Source organism: Somniosus microcephalus, chromosome 15 (assembly GCF_052327205.1).
Source record: "Somniosus microcephalus isolate GS21.2 chromosome 15, FLI_Smic_1.0, whole genome shotgun sequence".
Lineage (NCBI taxonomy): Eukaryota > Metazoa > Chordata > Chondrichthyes > Squaliformes > Somniosidae > Somniosus > Somniosus microcephalus.
In genome coordinates this window covers 93,773,417-93,792,095 of record NC_141001.1, presented here as the reverse complement: position 1 = coordinate 93,792,095, position 18,679 = coordinate 93,773,417, and the positions used below count along the sequence as shown (strand labels likewise).

The 18,679-nt window shown below is 46.4% G+C and overlaps 1 protein-coding gene across 1 annotated transcript in view; it reads right to left on the bottom strand.

Annotated features, from left to right (window-relative positions):
• Positions 1–18,679, bottom strand: part of slc5a12 (solute carrier family 5 member 12) — a 95,126-nt gene that overhangs the window by 55,396 nt on the left and 21,051 nt on the right. The window lies entirely within an intron of this gene.

Genomic DNA, 18,679 nt, shown 5'->3' with positions numbered 1-18,679 from the left:
TACAATTGGCTGCAACGTGTGGGGTTACAAATTTTTAAAAAGTGGTCACTATCCATTTTAGCAAAAAAGTTCCATTGCAACCAATACTTTTTGCCACGGTTCTGAGCAGTATGTTCTATTCTCCCACCAGTGGGATGGAAAGAATGACCACTCTTTTATATTTGTGCATTGCATTCTGCTCCTCCTGGCCCCACAAAGGAAACTTTTTGACTTGCCTGGAGGGCCTCTTTGTCTTTCCCACTAGCTGTCAGCCATTTTATAACAGGATTACAAAGATATACAAAAAGGGACAGTTTTTTTTTAGAAGTAAATCTTCCTAGAAAATAGCACAAATGTATTAAATTAATGCAATCTGTCCCGGTTTGTTGAAGTCTGTGCAAAATTGCTTGCTCACTTAATTGATCTAAAATGGGGTATTCCTCAGTATATTTAGACGTGCACCCAAACAACCAACATTCTGCCATATTGCTAGCATGTCAATCATGCACATTTGTAAGTAGCACAAGGAACAGGCCTTGAATGAATTTGCAAAGTCAACTTATTTTCATAATAATTAAATGCTCCCTGCATAGGTGGGATATCCAGTGAGTCAGCCGCTCTTAAATGTCTGCTGCTCACAGCTACATGTTGAAAAACATTCAAGGTTTGGCGCTAGTAATTGAAAATGCAAGCAAGAGAAGACTGGGGGAGGGCTGCTCCTCTAGGATGCTTCTCTTAGAATCATCGGAATTACACCACAGAAAGATGGGCCCGGATGTTAATGGGGGCGGGTTATGGATGGGAAACCCGGAAGTCCAGGACTTTGGAGCAAGCCGCAGGAGCAGGTAGGTCCAATCTACAACCTGGGGGAGTGGGCGGAGGGGGTAGTGGGTCCAATCATAAGGGGTCCGATCCAAAACCTTTGAAGGGGGTCTGATCCCTGATGACAGGAAGGGGGGGGAGTCTGATCCCCAAACCTTGAGGGGGGTCCGATCCCAGGAGGAGTCCGATCTCCAACCCCGGAGGTGGTCCGATCCTGGGGGTCTTTGTATGAGGTTGTCTGATGGTGGGGGTGCTTGGAGACCCAAGGGTAAGCACTCATGCTGCACCTGACCCACAAGCAGTGCTTTAAAGGCACTTACCACCTCGCCTCCCTTAAGCTGCCAGGTTTCCCGAGGCCTAGGAAACCCAGCCACCCACAGTGAAACTTGTAAGGACCTGATGGCGTACATCCTAGGATTTCAAAAGAGGTGGCTGCAGAGATAGTGGATGTATTGGTTTTGAACTTCCTGAATTCGCTAGATTCTAGAACAGTCCCTGTGGATTGGAAGGTAGCAAATGTAACCCCGCTATTCAAGAAAGAAGGTAGAGAGAAAACAGTGAACAATAGGCCAGTAGCAGTGAAAATGCTAGAATCTATTATTAGGGATGTGGTAACAGGGCACTTAGAAAGTAATAATAGGATTGGGCAGAGTCAACGCGGATTTATGAAAGGGAAAACTTATTTGACAAATCTGTTAGAGTTTTTTGAGGTTGTAACTAACAGGGTAGATAAAGGGGAACCAGCGGATGTAGTGTATTTGGACTTTCTAAAAGCATTCGATTAAGTGCCACACAAGAGGTTATTGCACAAAATTAGGGTTTGTGATTGGGGGTAGAATATTAGCATGGATTGAGGATTAGTTAATGGACAGAAAACAGAGAGTAGGAATAAACTGGTCATTTTCAGGTTGGCAGACTATAATTAATGGGGTACCGCAAGGATCAGTGCTGGGCCCTCAGCTATTTACAATCTATATTAATGACTTAGATGAGGGGACCGAGTGAATGTATCCAAGTTTGCTGACAGTACAAAGCTCGGTGGGAAAGTAAGCTGTGAGGAGGACACAAAGTGGCTGCAAAGGGTTATAGACAGGTTAAGTGAGTGCACAAGAACATGGCAGATGGAATACAACGTGGAGAAATGTGAAAATATCCACTTTAGTGGGAAAAATAGAAAAGTAGAATATTTTTTAAATGGTAAGAGATTGGGAAATGTTGGTATTCAGAGGAGCCTGGGTGTCCTTGTAAAAGAATCACTGAAAGTTAACATGCAGTTATAGGAAGCAATTAGGAAACCAAATGGTATGTTAGCTGTAATGATATCAGCAAATAGTGATGTTATTTGCCTGTTTGATTATCATGCCTTACCAGCATGATTGCATGTATTGATTGCTTGTGCCTGACCAGCAGAGGTCATGTGACCGAGACAAGCAAGGCAGTTTAGTTTTGGTTTCAGTTTCATTCTAGATGCATCACTAGCATAATGGTGTCTCCTGAATGCTGTATAAAGAGTCATAGAGTCATAGAGTTTTACAGCGCAGAAAGAGGCCCTTCGGCCCATCGTGTCTGCGCCGTCCATCAATCCCTGTCCAGTCTAATCCCATTTTCCAGCATTTGGTCCATAGCCTTGTATGCAATGGCATTTCAAGTGCCCATCCAAATGCTTCTTGAATGTTGTGAGAGTTCCTGCCTCTACCACCCTTTCAGGCAGTGAGTTCCAGCTTCCAACCACCCTCTGGGTGAAAAAGTTCCTCCTCAAATCCCCTCTAAATCTCCTGCCCCTTACCCTGAATCTATGCCCCCTTGTTATTGACCCCCCTACTAAGGGGAAAAGTTCCTCTTTATCTACCCTATCTATGCCCCTCATCATTTTGTACACCTCAGGTCCCCCCTCAGCCTCCTTTGCTCCAAGGAAAACAACCCCAGCCTGTTTAGTCTTTCTTCATAGCTGAGGCGCTCCATCCCAGGTAACATCCTGGTGAATCTTCTCTGCACCCTCTCCAAAGCAATCACATCCTTCCTATAGTGAGGCGACCAGAACTGCACACAGTACTCCAGCTGTGGCCTCACCAGCGTTTTGTACAGCTCCATCATAACCTCCCTGCTCTTATATTCTATGCCTCTGCTAATGAAGGCAAGTATCCCATATGCCTTTTTAACCACCTTATCTACCTGTTCCGCTGCCTTCGGGGATCTATGTACATGTACACCAAGGTCCCTCTGACCCTCTGTACTTCCTGGGGTCCTACCACTCATTGTGTATTCCCTTGCCTTATTTGTCCGTCCAAAATGCATCACCTCGCACTTTTCCGGGTTAAATTCCATTTGCCACTTTTCCGCCCATCTGACCAACCCGTTAATATCGTCCTGTAGCCTGAGGCTTTCCTCCTCGCAATTTACCACCCCACCAATTTTCGTGTCATCCGCGAACTTACTGATCATACCCTTTACATTCTCATCCAAATCATTAATGTAGATCACAAACAGCAAGGGACCCAGCACCGATCCCTGAGGTACCCCACTGGACACAGGCTTCCAGTCACAAAAGCATCCTTCGACCATCACCCTCTGCCTCCTGCCACTCAGCCAGTTTAGGATCCAACGCGCCAAGGCCCCCTGGATCCCATGGGCTCTTACCTTCTTGACCAGTCTCCTATGCGGGACTTTGTCAAAAGCTTTACTGAAGTCCATGTAAACCACATCCACAGCATTTCCCTCATCCACACACCTAGTCACCCCCTCGAAAAATTCAATCAGATTGGTCAGACATGATTTACCCTTGACAAAGCCATGCTGACTATCCCCGATTAATCCTTGCCCCTCCAAGTGGAGACTAATTTTGTCCCTCAGAATTTTTTCCAATAATTTCCCTACCACAGATGTTAGGCTCACTGGCCTGTAATTCCCTGGTTTATCCCTGCTACCCTTCTTGAATAATGGTACTACGTTAGCTGTTCTCCAGTCCTCTGGTACATCCCCTGTGGCCAGAGAGGTTCTGAAAATTTGTGTCAGAGCCCCTGCAATCTCCTCCTTTGCCTCACACAACAGCCTGGGATACATCTCGTCCGGACCTGGGGATTTATCCACTTTTTGGCCTGCTAAAACCGCTAGTACCTCCTCCCTCTCGATGCTAATATGTTCAAGTATGTCACAGTCCCCTTGCCCGACTTCTATGCCTACATCGTCTTTCTCCATAGTGAACACAGAGGCAAAAAATTCATTTAAAACCCCACCTACTTCATCTGGCTCTACACACAGCTTGCCACTTTGGTCCCGAATGGGCCCTACCCTTTCCCTGGTTATCCTCTTGCCCTTAATATACTTATAAAACATCTTAGGATTTTCCTTTATTTTGCTCGCCAGTGTTATTTCATGGCCCCTCCTCGCCCTCCTAATTTCCTTTTTAAGTATGCCCCTGCACCTTTTATACTCCTCTAGGGCTTCCTCCGTCTTTTGTCTTTTGTAACTGCCAAAAGCCCCCCTTTTTTTCCTAATGCATTTTTGTATATCCCTTGTCATCCAAGGTTCCCTTTGCTTGTTGGTCCCACCCTTGACCTTTACAGGAACATGTTGGTGTTGTACTCTCTCTATTTCCCTTCTGAAAGCCTCCCACTGTTTTGATGTGGATTTTCCTATAAGTAGCTGCTCCCAGTCCACTTTGGCCAGATCCTGCCTTATCTTATTAAAATCGGCCTTCCCCCAATTTAGAACCCTTATTTCCGGGCCGTCTTTGTCTTTTTCCATGACCACCTTAAATCTCACTGAATTATGGTCACTATCGCCAAAATGCTCTCCTACAGACACTTCCACCACCTGCCCGGCTACATTCCCTAGAATTAGGTCCAGTACCGCCCCCTCTCTTGTAGGACTTTCTACATGTTGGCTCAAAAAGCTCTCCTGGATGCACTTTAAGAATTCTGCACCCTCTAAGCCTTTCACACTCTGACTATCCCAATTTATATTGGGGAAGTTGAAATCCCCCACTATTATTACCCTATTATTTTCACACTTTTCTGAGATTTGCCTACATATCTGTTCCTCTATCTCCCCCTGACTGTTTGGGGGCCTATAGTACACTCCCAGCAAAGTGCTTGCCCCCTTTTTGTTTTTAAGTTCTACCCATATGGCCTCATTAGAGGAACCCGCTAATATATCATCCCTCCTTACAGCAGTAATTGACTCCTTAATTAATATTGCAACACCCCCTCCCCTTTTACACCCCCCTCTGTCTCGCCTGAAGATTCTATACCCCGGAATATTCAGCTGCCAGTCCTGACCCTCCCTCAACCATGTCTCCGTGATAGCAACAATATCGTACTCCCATGTGTTCAACAACAACTTCAGTTCATCCACCTTATTTGCAAGACTCCTTGCATTAAAATAAATGCCTTCCAGCCCTGCCATATTCCCTTTTGCCTTCACATCTTTGCTCTGCCTTCCCTGCTGACTTGTTTTTTCCTCCGTATTTGGCTGTACATCACCCCCTACTATAGCTCCACTCTGTATCCCATCCCCCTGCCGAGTTAGTTTAAACCCCCCCCAGCAGTGCTAGCAAACCTCCCCGCAAGGATATTGGTTCCCCCCTGGTTCAGGTGTAAACCGTCCGACTTGTACAAGTCCCACCTGTCCCAGAAGCAGACCCAGTGATCCAGGAAACTAAAGCCCTCCCTCCTGCACCATCCCTTTAGCCACGCATTCATCTGTTCTATCCTCCCATTCCTATACTCACTAGCACGTGGCACCGGGAGTAATCCAGAGATTACAACCTTTGAGGTCCTGCTCCTTAATCTTGCCCCTAGCTCCCTAAATTCTTGCTGCAGGACCTCATCCCTCTTTTTACCTATGTCGTTGGTACCAATGTGGACCACGACCTCTGGCTGTTCACCCTCCCCCTCCAGAATGCCCTGCAGCTGCTCAGTGACATCCTTGACCCTGGCACCAGGGAGGCAACAAACCATCCTGGATTCACGTCTATGGCCACAGAAACGCCTATCTGTTCCCCTTACTATAGAATCCCCTACCACTATTGCTCTCCCACTCTTTTTCCTCCCTTCCTGGGCAGCAGGAGCACCCCCAGTGCCAGGAAGCTGGCTGCTGCTGCCTTCCCCTGGTGAGTCATCCCCCTCAACAGTATCCAAATCGGCATACCTGTTTGAGAGGGGAATGGTCACAGGGGTTTTCTGCACTACCTGCCTACTTCTATTGCTCCGCCTGATGGTCACCCCTTTCCTTTCTTCCTGTGCAGCCCTTCCCTGCGGTGTGACCAACTCACTAAACGTGCTATCCACGAACTTCTCAGCATCGTGAATGCTCCACAACCCATCCACCCGCAGCTCCAGCGCCTCAATGCGGTCTGCTAGTAGCTGCAGATGGATGCATTTCCTGCACACGTAGTCATCAGGGGCAGTGCCCCTGAATTCCCACATGGAGCAGGAGGAGCACATCACGGGGCTGGGCTCTCCTGGCATGACTTACCCTTTTATTAATTTAAATTAATTTACTATCACCAATTAAAGATATCTCTAAGGCGCTTGTATAGTCTACCAACAGTACCTGCTACACCAGAAAAGACCCTAGTAACTATAAACTACAGAGTTTAAGTTTAAAAAAGAGAAATACTCACCAACCAATCACTTACCTGCTCCCTGATGACGTCACACACTGATTTCTTTTTAACTCTCTCCCCGCTGCTGAGTTGGTGTGCCTCGCTGGTCGCGCCGGTTTTTATACCGGGCTCCTCACCACGCTGCTCCCTGCTCCGAGTGCTCTGGCCTCGCTGGTCGCGCCGGTTTTTATACCGGGCTCCTCACCACGCTGCACCCTGCTCCGAGTGCTCTGGCCTCGCTGGTCGCGCCGGTTTTTATACCGGGCTCCTCACCACGCTGCTCCCTGCTCCGAGTGCTCTGGCCTCGCTGGTCGCGCCGGTTTTTATACCGGGCTCCTCACCACGCTGCTCCCTGCTCCGAGTGCTCTGGCCTCGCTGGTCGCGCCGGTTTTTATACCGGGCTCCTCACCACGCTGCTCCCTGCTCCGAGTGCTCTGGCCTCGCTGGTCGCGCCGGTTTTTATACCGGGCTCCTCACCACGCTGCTCCCTGCTCCGAATGCTCTGGCCTCGCTGGTCGCGCCGGTTTTTATACCGGGCTCCTCACCACGCTGCTCCCTGCTCCGAGTGCTCTGGCCTCGCTGGTCGCGCCGGTTTTTATACCGGGCTCCTCACCACGCTGCTCCCTGCTCCGAGTGCTCTGGCCTCGCTGGTCGCGCCGGTTTTTATACCGGGCTCCTCACCACGCTGCTCCCTGCTCCGAGTGCTCTTTCTTCGCTGGTCGCGCCGGTTTTTATACCGGGCTCCTCACCACGCTGCTCCCTGCTCCGAGTGCTCTGGCCTCGCTGGTCGCGCCGGTTTTTATACCGGGCTCCTCACCACGCTGCTCCCTGCTCCGGGTGCTCTGGCCTCGCTGGTCGCGCCGGTTTTTATACTGGGCTCCTCACCACGCTGCTCCCTGCTCCGAGTGCTCTGGCCTCGCTGGTCGCGCCGGTTTTTATACCGGGCTCCTCACCACGCTGCTCCCTGCTCCGAGTGCTCTGGCCTCGCTGGTCGCGCCGGTTTTTATACCGGGCTCCTCACCACGCTGCTCCCTGCTCCGAGTGCTCTGGCCTCGCTGGTCGCGCCGAGTTGAACAGACTTTAGATTAAAACTCATTCTCTTTCATAAATGTCTCATCATTGAACCCACAAAGAAATCAATACATTAGCCTTTATTACAAAAGGATTGGAGTTTAAGAGTAAAGAATTCTTACTGCAATTATACAGGGCCTTGGTGAGACCACACCTGGAGTACAGTGTAGAGTTTTGGTCTCCTTACCTAAGGAAGGATATACATGCCATAGAGGGAGTGCAACAAAGGTTCACTAGACTGACTCCTGGGATGGGGGGATTGTCCTCTGAGGAGAGATTGAAGAGACTAGGCCTATACTCCCTAGAGTTTCAAAGAATGAGAGGTGATCTCATTGAAACATATAAAATTCTTAAATGGCTTGACAGGGTAGATGCAGGGAGGATGTTTCCCCTGGCTGGGGAGTCTAGAACCAGAGGGTCACAGTCTCAGAATAAGGGGTCGGCCATTTAGGACTGAGATGAGGAGAGATTTCTTCTCTCAAAGAGTTGTGAATCTTTGGAATTCCCCACCCCAGAGGGCTGTGGATGCTTAGTCGTTGAGTATATTCAAGAGTGAGATCGATAGATTTTTGAATACTAAGGGGACCACGGGATATGGAGATTGGACGGGAAAGTAGAGTTGAGGTCGATGATTAGTCATGATCTTATTGAATAGCAGGGCAGGCTCGAGAAGCCGAATGGCCTACTCCTGCTCCTATTTCTTATGTTCTTATATTATTATGTTCTTAAAACAAGTTAAATCAGAGGCTGCCAGCATCATTAAAATATTTAAATTGCCAACCCGCCTCCTGGGAGCGGGTTGGCTGCCTGTTCCTTGTCCTGCCTCCGTTAAACCCGGAAGTAGGCGGGTTGGAGGCGGTTTGGGGTCAGGGTTCAGACTTCTACAATTTTAACATCTGGCCCGACCCCAACTCACCTGTTTTTGGCTGTTCAAATTCAGCCCCTGCTTTTTCGTCCTTTGCACCTGTGCCAGTGTTAGTTCTTCAATGGCAACTATCCACTCCCATTTCCTTGCCTTTTACCCGTTCCCTTTTATACTCTTCCTTTTCAAATATTTATCCGAATGCCTCTTAAATGATGTTATACTTTAAGTGTTGTTGACTCGCCAGATATCCCATCCATGCGAACAGTGTGCGCTCTACACAGGGAGCATTTAATAATTATCAAGATGAGTTGACCTCACCAAATCATTCAAGGTCAGTTCTTTGTGTCAATAGATACTCGTGACAAAGCATTCTATGTTCTAACAACCCCCTGTGTGAAAATATTTATTTTCTAACTTCCCCTTTCATTCTTCAAGTGATAATCTTGAGTCCATTTCCCCAGTACTGATTCACCCAACTAGCGAAAACAATTGTTCCCTGTTTACCCTCTCACAACCTTCCATCGCTTTGAAAACTGTATTAGCTTCCTCTTTAACCTTCGGTATTCCAGTGGGAAAAGCCTGATTGTTTTTTGAGCACTAGTTCGTAACTATAACCTCTTGTTCCTGGGATAGCTCTGGGGAATTTTCACTGAACCCTTTCCCCAGCTTTAATCTCCTTTTAATGGCACACGCAGAACCACACGCAACGTGCCATATGTGGCCAAACCAAGCTTTTCTACAAATTCAACATCCTTTCTCTGCTTTTTGTACCAACGTCACTATGTCTTACACCCAGAATCCCATTTGCCTTTTTGATGGCCTTTTCTACCTGCTCTCCCATTTCAAAAATCTACCCCTAGATCTGTCGAAAATTTTGGTTAACAGTACAAAAGAACTATTAAGAATATAAATGTTATAGAAGGGAAAAGAAAGATTATAAGGGACTATGAACAAAGATCATCAGATAATACAAAAGGAAATAGTAAGGGCTTTTATTAGCACATTCAAAGTGAAAGATTAATTAAAGAGAGGGTCGGATCACTCAGGAATGAAGGGCAGAATTTGGTTATGAAAGATGAAGGTATATCAAAAGATATTAAATAAATATGTTACATCAGGTTTTACAACAATAGTGAAAGTGAGAATGTAGATTTATTACAGCAGGATGTGGAATAATTGTTAGAGATAACTTAGAAAAGGATTTGTTTTTAAAATGGTGGATGTACCTGGTTCTTTTAGCTTACCATCATGTAAGAAACAACAGAGAAAATAGCATGGGGTTGGGGGTAATATATTAGCATGGATAGAGGATTGGTTAACGGACAGAACATAAGAAATAGGAGCTGGAGTAGGCCATTCGGCCCTTCGAGCTTGCTCCGCCATTCAATGAGATCATGGCTGATCTTCTGCCTCAACTCCATTCACCGGCCCTATCGCCATATCCCTTGATGCCCTTACTAGTCAGAAATCTATCGACTTCTGTTTTGAATCAGAGAGTAGGGATAAATGGGTCGTTTTCCGATTGGCAGAATGTATCTAGTGGGGTGCCGCAAGAATCAGTGCTTGGGCCTCAGCTATTCACAATCTATATTAATGACTTAGACGAAGGGACCAAATGGAACGTATCCAAATTTGCTGAGGATACAAAGCTAGGTGGGTCAGTAAGCTGTGAGGAGGAAACAAAGAGCCTGCAAAGGGATATAGACAGGTTAAGTGAGTGGGCAATAAGGTGGCAGATGGAATATAATGTGAGGAAATGTGAGGTGAAGAATAGAAAAACAGAATATTTTTTAAATGGTGAGAAACTTAAATGTTGGTGTTCAGAGAGATTTAGGTGTCTTCGTACAGGAAACACAGAGGCCGCAATTTTCCTGACCTCGGCTGGTCCGTGACGGGCAAGGTCGGTGGCGGGTCTCGGCCCTGCTCCTGTCTCCATACCAGCATCCGGCATGACTTTCCCCTGATTCGGCTTGTTAAGCCCACCCAGCGAGTTTCCCGGCCACTTGAGGGAAGCGGGTCTGACGATGTCATTTGATGACGCGTCCTTAAAGGGACCATGTGCAAATTTACTTTGACATTTGTGCTGTCAGTGTTCTACAGCATTGAGGTATGCAAACACTGACGAGCACTGCACAGAGGTGTAGGGCTGCACCCAGGCTCTCCCATGACTCCCTCCATATGCAGCCTGGTTGCACATTGCACGGGAGGGCACAAGCAGGGATCTGGTCAGGAGGACCAGGCTGCAGTGATGCAAACCTTTCAATCATCTCAGTAGATCACGAAATGTTACTGCAAAGCCACACTCAACCTCATCTTGCTGTGCCACTCATCACATCCCCAACACTCTGCCTACCCTACTCCTGCACATCCTCACTCACACCAACTTACTTTGCACCTCTACCCATCCCTCTCTATCTACATTATCACTTCCTCATCTCATTAACCACCCTTCACACTCACCCTCATCCTAGTCCAATCATACCAACTAACAGCACACAAGGATAGGCACTTGGGTGTTGTAGTCAATGTTCATGTGAAGTTTCTGTTAAGGTGCTGTCAAACATCGAGACTTTTATTTTTGACACTTTGCGTTCTTGGATGGATTTGTGTGCACCTTTGGCTTAGTGAGTTGCAGTGAATGGTGAGACATAACGGTACCCCCCACAATGCTGATGAGTGCGAAAGGAATGGCTTGGGCATTGAAGGGATGCTTCATGGTGTTGGTGTGGGGTGGTGCCAACCTGGCGCATCATGTGGCAGCCAGGGTGTACAGCATCAAGTGAAGTAAATGTGGCCATGCTGAGGCCATCCCTGGCCTCTCTGACAGCAATGTGGCCGGGAGCTGATGCCCTCTCTCCTGTGCAGCATCAGGTGATTGCGGAGAACCTTGGTGTTATTGTTGGCAGATTCTGAGGACCAAGTGAGAGAGTATAAAGTGCGCCCATGCTGATGGAATAGATGGCAGGTGAAGTAGAGATGACAGAAACGATCTGTCAATGGTGGGAGAGGTAATAAGATCAGACTGCATGGAGACTTGTGAAAAGACTTACAGCATTCTGAATCTGTAGTGGAAATGCAATTTAGAGAAGCTAATGGTTAAAGGAACATTTCTCAAACAGCTGGGAGCTTTGAGTTGACATTTGAAGCTGTCAACTCATCAGCTGATTCAATGGCCACTGACCTCCCGCCTTAGCTTCACTGACGAGGTCTAGGCACAGCGGGAACCCGTGGGAGACCTGTGAAAATTAAAAAGCTGGGGAAAAAGCATTGTTAAGTGGCTGTAAACAAGCCACTAATGATTTGAATTGTGTCCCGCGCCGCAGCCTGTCGGGTCTGCATTGGGAAATGCAGGTGTGCTCGTTTTGACAGCGGGTTCCCAACCCGCTGTCAATCATTTAAAATTTCACAGCTGACCCGCCACCCATCCGATCCACTGAGTGCCAGCAAAATCGCGGCCAGAAATTTAGCTTGCAGGTACAGCAAGCAATTAGGAAGGCAAATGGCATGTTGACCTTTATTGCAAGGGGGTTGAAGTATAAGAGTAAGGAAGTCTTACTATAATTGTACAGAGCTTTGGCGAGACAACACCTGGAGTATTGTGCACAGTTTTGGTCTCCTTATCTGAGAAATGACATACTTGCCTTGGAGGCGGTGCAACAAAGGTTCACTAGATTGATCACTGGGATGAGAGGGTTGTCCTATGATGGGAGATTGAGTAGGTTGGGCCTATACTCTCTGGAGTTTTGAAGAATGAGAGTTGATCTCATTGAAACATATAAGATTCTGAGAGGAATTGACAGGGTAGATGCTGAGTGGCTGTTTCCTCTGGCTGGACATTCTAGAACTAGGGGGCATAGTCTCAGGATAAGGGGTCGGCCATTTAAGACTGAGATGAGGAGGAATTTCTTTACTCAGAGGGTTGTGAATCTTTGCAATTCTCTCCCCCAAAGGGCTGTGGATGCTGATTTGTTGGGTATATTCATGACTAAGATAGATTGATTTTTGGACTCTAGGGGAATCAAGGGATATGGGGATCGGACGGGAAAGTGGAGTTGAGGTCGATGATCAGCCACGATCTTAATGAATGGCAGAGCAGGCTCGAAGGGCTGTATGGCCTACTCCTGCTCCTATTTCTTATGTTCTTATGTTCATTACCTAGTAACAATTGTTAGAAAAGGAATTGGTTCTAAAAACAATTAGCAGAACTTAAGATTGATGGCCTGATGGCATGCATCCTGTGGAAAGGAGTGAAGAAGACAGTGTAGTGTATGTGCCTTTAAGAGCCCCAGGTGTGCTGTGGTGCCAGTGATTGCCACTCAGGCTATATAAGCCTGTGTATTGTGTATATCCGTTAGAACCCCCCCCAGACTTTGCTTAGTAAATACCTATGAACCAACTCCTGCCTTCAGTGTCTTTATCTACACACGGACACTACAGTGGCGACGAAGTGGAAACGGACTTACCTGCAATTCGGCAGCACCTCAAGGACATCGATTCCTCGGGCGTCCTGAAGACTCAAGGAAGTAAGAGAAGCTGTGGTTTCACCAGCTGGCCAAGCTGGTGGCAGGTACTGCGCTAATCCTTCCTGGGCGTCAGGCTGGGGCTCCAGCGGCTGGCTCTACAGCTGAGACAGGCAGCGAAATCGGAGGCAAGCAATAACGGACTGGGAGGGAGCACTCGGGAGACGGCCGGCGCGGCAGGCAGGTCAGCATTCAGACCTGGAGAGAAACTCTGGCGGGAACGAGTCTCCAACAGTAAATTAAAAAAAATAAAAATAAAACAAACGTAAACCGCAGTAAACAGCGTTGTCATCGGCAGCAGCGGCGGGAAAGCGCGGGAAGTGCCATATCTTTTCTACAGAAAAGAAAGAAAAGCGCGGGAAGCACCATATCTTTTCTAAGATGCCTAATTTTGGCAATATTGATGTTTTTGATAACGAGATAGAGGATTGGACCACATATGTGGAAAGAGTGGAGGTATATTGCACCGCAAATGGAATAGAAGATGAAAAAAAGCTTCAGTGCTTCTGGATCTAATGGGCGCAAAGACATACAAGCTGTTATGAAACTTAATCACTCCAGCTGAACCGATGGACAAGAATTTTGAGGAGATTGTTGATACCCTACACTGCCAATTCAAGGCAGGACTGGCAGATTCTCTGCGAGACAAATTCATCTGCGATCCCCTAAGTGTAGAAACACAAAAAAAGGTATCTTCTGAGAAAAATTTAACACTGGACAAGGCTTTCAGTGCAATAGGAGCTGCAAAGATACAGCAAAGGCCACAGGACTTCGGCACCCATGAAATGGCACGGGGTTTCGAGAGATGTTATCGCTGCGGCAGATCCACCCATGACCAGAGGGACTGCTGGTTCAAGGAAAAAGCATGCAGGCGATGCGGAAAGATGGGACACATTCCACGTGTGTGCCGATCTGAAAACAAAAAATCCACTAACGGGAAAAGAATCAATAAGGAAAAGCACAGAAAGGTACAAATGATGACGGACAGTAGCTCCGAAGACCAGAAGAGCGATAGCGACTCCGGGAACAAGAGACTAAGCTCTCTCAAATTATATAATGTAATTGCCAAAGAAGATTACCAGACCATTTGGGTTACCCTCACAATAGCAGGGTCCCCAGTTAAAATGGAGCTAGATACAGGATCAGCTCTGACCGTCATAAATCGACGGGATTACGAGCGGCTATTTCCGCATATACCTTTAAAAGACACATCCATTATCTTGAAAACATATACGGGGCAGAAAGTATACCCCAAAGGAAAAATAAGGGTGCCTGTTGTGTACAACGGCAAGGAAATACAGAAGTTGTATTTATATGTTCTACAAGATGGTGGTCCACCGCTGTTGGGACGTGAATGGATCAGAAAAATACGTTTAGACTGGCACTCCATTCAGGCACTGACGGTGACCAGTAAGGAAAAAAATGATGATGACGTCATACCTGAACGATTAAAAGACATCTTGGCCAACGCCAAGGAAGTGTTTCAAGAGAAACTAGGAACCTTGAAAGGCATCACCGCCTCAATAAAAGTGGAAGATGCAGCAATTCCCAAGTTTTTTAAGGCAAGACCGGTGCCATACGCAATTCGTCCAGCAGTCGAGGCAGAGCTGGAGAATTTGGAAAAGGCAGGCGTATTATCTAAAATAGATTGGAGCGAGTGGGAAACACCCATCGTCCCAGTCATGAAGAAAGCATTGAAGGGTGATGGATCTGAAGAACAGAGAAAAATTCACATCTGTGGAGACTTCAAGGTGACTGTAAACCCGGTCCTTCACACGGTACAGTATCCTCTTCCGAGGATTGAAGATATTTTCGCCTCACTATCCGGAGGGAAACGTTTCACCAAAATTGACTTGACACAGGCATACCTACAGATGGAGGTTGAAGAGGCCTCTAAAAAATATCTCACGATAAATACACACAAAGGTCTGTACCAGTACAATCAACTGGTTTTCAGAGTAGCATCCGCTCCAGCTATCTGGCAAAGAGCTATGGAGCAAGTCCTCCAAGGGATTCCGGGGACTCAATGCTACCTAGATGACATCCTTGTAACAGGAGAAAACGACAATGAGCACCTTGCCAATTTAGAGCAGGTGCTCACTAGGCTGAGAGAACGGGGCCTACGAGCAAATCGCCCCAAGTGCGAATTTTTCCGAAATCAAATATCATATTGTGGCCACATAATAAATAAGGAAGGGTTGCATAAGTCACCTGAAAAAATTGAGGCGGTCATAAAAGCCCCAGCACCTGAAAATGTTTCACAATTAAGGTCGTTCCTGGGATTAATAAATTACTATCATAAATTTTTACCGAACTTATCAACTCTTCTACACCCTCTTAATGAACTGCTACAAACAGGAGTAATTTGGAAATGGAACGTAGGCTGCAAAAGTGCCTTCCATAAATGCAAAGACTTGATCACATCCAAAGAAGTTTTGGCTCATTACAACCCATCACTGCCAATCAGACTGGCATGCGATGCATCCCCTTACGGCATAGGAGCAGTATTATCGCATAAATTCCCTGATGGCTCGGAACGGCCGATAGCTTTTGCGTCACGCTCATTGAATTCAGCTGAGCGTAACTGTGCCCAAATCGACAGGGAAGCACTCAGCCTGGTATGGGGAGTAAAGAAATTCAGCCATTACCTACACGGACAAAAATTTACCTTGTTGACTGACCATCAACCCCTCATCTCCATATTCAACCCTAAAAAGGGTGTTCCCATTATGACAGCACAAAGGCTACAGAGGTGGTCCCTTTTTCTGGGGGCACACCAATACAACATAGAATACAAAGGGTCAAAACAGCATGGGAATGCTGACGGTTTATCGCGCCTACCGTTGCCAACGGTAGAAGAGGCACCTACAGTAGACCCAATGGAGATGTTCCACTCTACCATAGTGGAATGTCTACCAGTAACAAATTCTGCCATTGAAAGGGAAACAAGAAATGACCCGACTCTTTCACGGGTCTACGATTTAACAGTGAAGGGATGGCCAGCACATGGCGAACCACTGTTGCCAGCATTCTCGCAAAGAAGAGAACAGCTGTCAGTGTGCCGAGGAACCTTGATGTGTGGATCCAGAGTGGTGATTCCACCCAAACTCCAGGATAAAGTGCTAAAGGAGCTTCACGAGGGGCATCTGGGTGGAGTGAAAATGAAGAACCTAGCCAGGGCATTTGTATGGTGGCCAGGTATCGATGGAGACATCGACGAAATGACCAAGAGCTGCCTAGGATGCCAGAAGGTCCAAAACGCTCCACCACAAGCCCCTCTACATCCATGGGAGTGGCCCTCATTTCCCTGGCAAAGGGTACACATCGACTTTGCTGGTCCATTTATGGACTCAATGTTCTTAATCGCGGTTGATGCACACTCCAAGTGGCCGGAGGTAATAAAGATGTCCTCCACCACTACGGAAAAAACCATCACAGTATTAAGGACCATATTTGCCAGGAATGGGCTGCCAGAACAGATCTGTTCTGATAATGGACCGCAATTTGTGTCCGAAGAATTCAGAAAGTTCTTAAAAAACAATGGGGTTAAGCACTACCCGCCACCAATGGATTGGCTGAAAGGTTTGTCCAGACCTTCAAGAAGGCCATAAAGGCCATGGGTAATGAAGACATAAAACTTCAGCACAAGGTGGATAACTTCTTATTCGCATACAGGAATGCAGTACATATGGTTACCAACCAAACTCCCGCCATGATGTTCTTCAATAGAAACCTAAGATGCCAGCTGGATTTGGTCAAGCCCAGCATCAGAAGGGACGTGGAGAACCGGCAGTTTCAAGGCATGAATGAAAGGCCAACTAGAACCTTCCAGATAGGTCAACAAGTTTTGGCCCGGGACTACCGTACCGAGAAATGGCAGCCTGGAACTATCTGCACACGACTAGGACCACTGATGTATACCGTGGACATCGGAGAAAGCATAATAAGGTGCCATGCTGACCAAATCATAAAGTCACCCGAAAAAGGACAACCTACACCACAACTCTATACATCTAACGATGAAGTAGAGATACCCATATCTACCTCCGATCCGGTGATACTGGAACCCGATGAACCCGACACTGGCATTCAAGCCGAATCAGCCTTGCCAGAAGAACCTACTACACCACCAGAAACTACTACACCCCCGAGGCGTTATCCGGACCGAGTCAGGAAGCCTCCTGAGAGACTGACTTACAATTAATTAACTACAGCAATGTATATTATTTTGCTTATAACATGTAATTAATAATTACTTAAAATATGATGTACTGGTTAGCTAAAAGGGGAGGAATTGTAGTGTATGTGCCTTTAAGAGCCCCAGGTGTGCTGTGGTGGCGGTGATTGCCACTCGGGCTATATAAGCCTGTGTATTGTGTATATCCGTTAGAACCCCCCCCAGACTTTGCTTAGTAGATACCTATGAACCAACTCCTGTCTTCAGTGTCTTTATCAACACACGGACACTACAGACAGAGGGGATGACCAATACTCCTTAGATACACAAACTTTGCCAAGGGTCTGGAGGGCAGCAAATGTAGCACCTCTGCTCAATAAAGGAGAGAAGAATAAACTGGGCAACTGTAGATCAATTAATCTAATGCCAGCTGTTAGAAAGCTCATTGAATCCATAATTTGAGATACAATTATTGAGCATTTTGAAATGCATGAAGTAATCAAGCAGTGTCAGCATGGGTTTGTTACAGCAAGTTATTTTTGACTAATATATTAGAGTATTTTGAAGAACTGGCTCATTGTATAAGCAAAGAGAATGCAGTAGATGTATTGCATATGGATTTTAGAAGTCTTTTAAATAAGATGTCTTACAGAAGGTTTGTAATAAAAAAAATCAGGTGTATGATGTAAGAGGAAATTTAGCAGCCTGGATAGATAATTGCCTGATGGATGGGAAACAAAGCATTAGGGTTAATGGGTATTTTGTAGATTGAAGAAATGTCAGAAGTGGGGTACTCCAGGGGTCAATGCTGGGCCCATTATAGGTGATTTGGACTTGGGAATAGGGATCATGATATTGAAATGTTATAATGATGCAAAAGTTGGGGTGTTGTCAATGAGAAGAACTTGAGGAAGTCGAAGACTTGAGAATATAGACATGTTAGCAGAATGAGCATTACAGAGGATTGCGCAGGCAGGTGGCAGACACAAGTGAGAATGTATTTTGGGAGCAAAACCAAGGAATGGGAGTAGATGCTGAATGGAATGATGTTGATGGGTGTGGAAGAACAGGGAGTTCTGGGGGGTGGGTTCAAATCCATAATTCCTTGAAAACGTTGAGCGCAAGTAGATAAGCCATCTAAAAGGCCAAGAGTAGTGAGTTTTACAGATTGGGCCATGGTGCATAAGGGTAAAGAGATATTGATAAATTTGTACGAGGCAATGGTTAGACTTCAGTTAGAGTACTGTGCACAGTTTTGGACATCACATTATAGAAAGGACTATAAGCCATACACAGCGTACAACGTGAATTCAGCAGGATGATACCAGGGATGAGAAACTCTAGTTGTAAGGTGAGACTTGAGATACTGGGCTTATACTGCTACTTCCTGAGCATTAAACGATATTAGAATATACACATCATGTCCACTGTTATCATAGAAATGGCCCACAGCACTACATATTTAGATTAAAGCTCATCATTAAAGAAAGAACAGGCATTTATATATCACCTTATCGTGCCTCTTGTGATGTCCAAAATGGCTGCACATAAAAAGAGTTACTTTGAAGTGCAGTCACTGTTGCGGTTTAAGTAAACATGGAGGCAATTAGGCTCGTAGCAAACAGTAATGGGTTTAGATG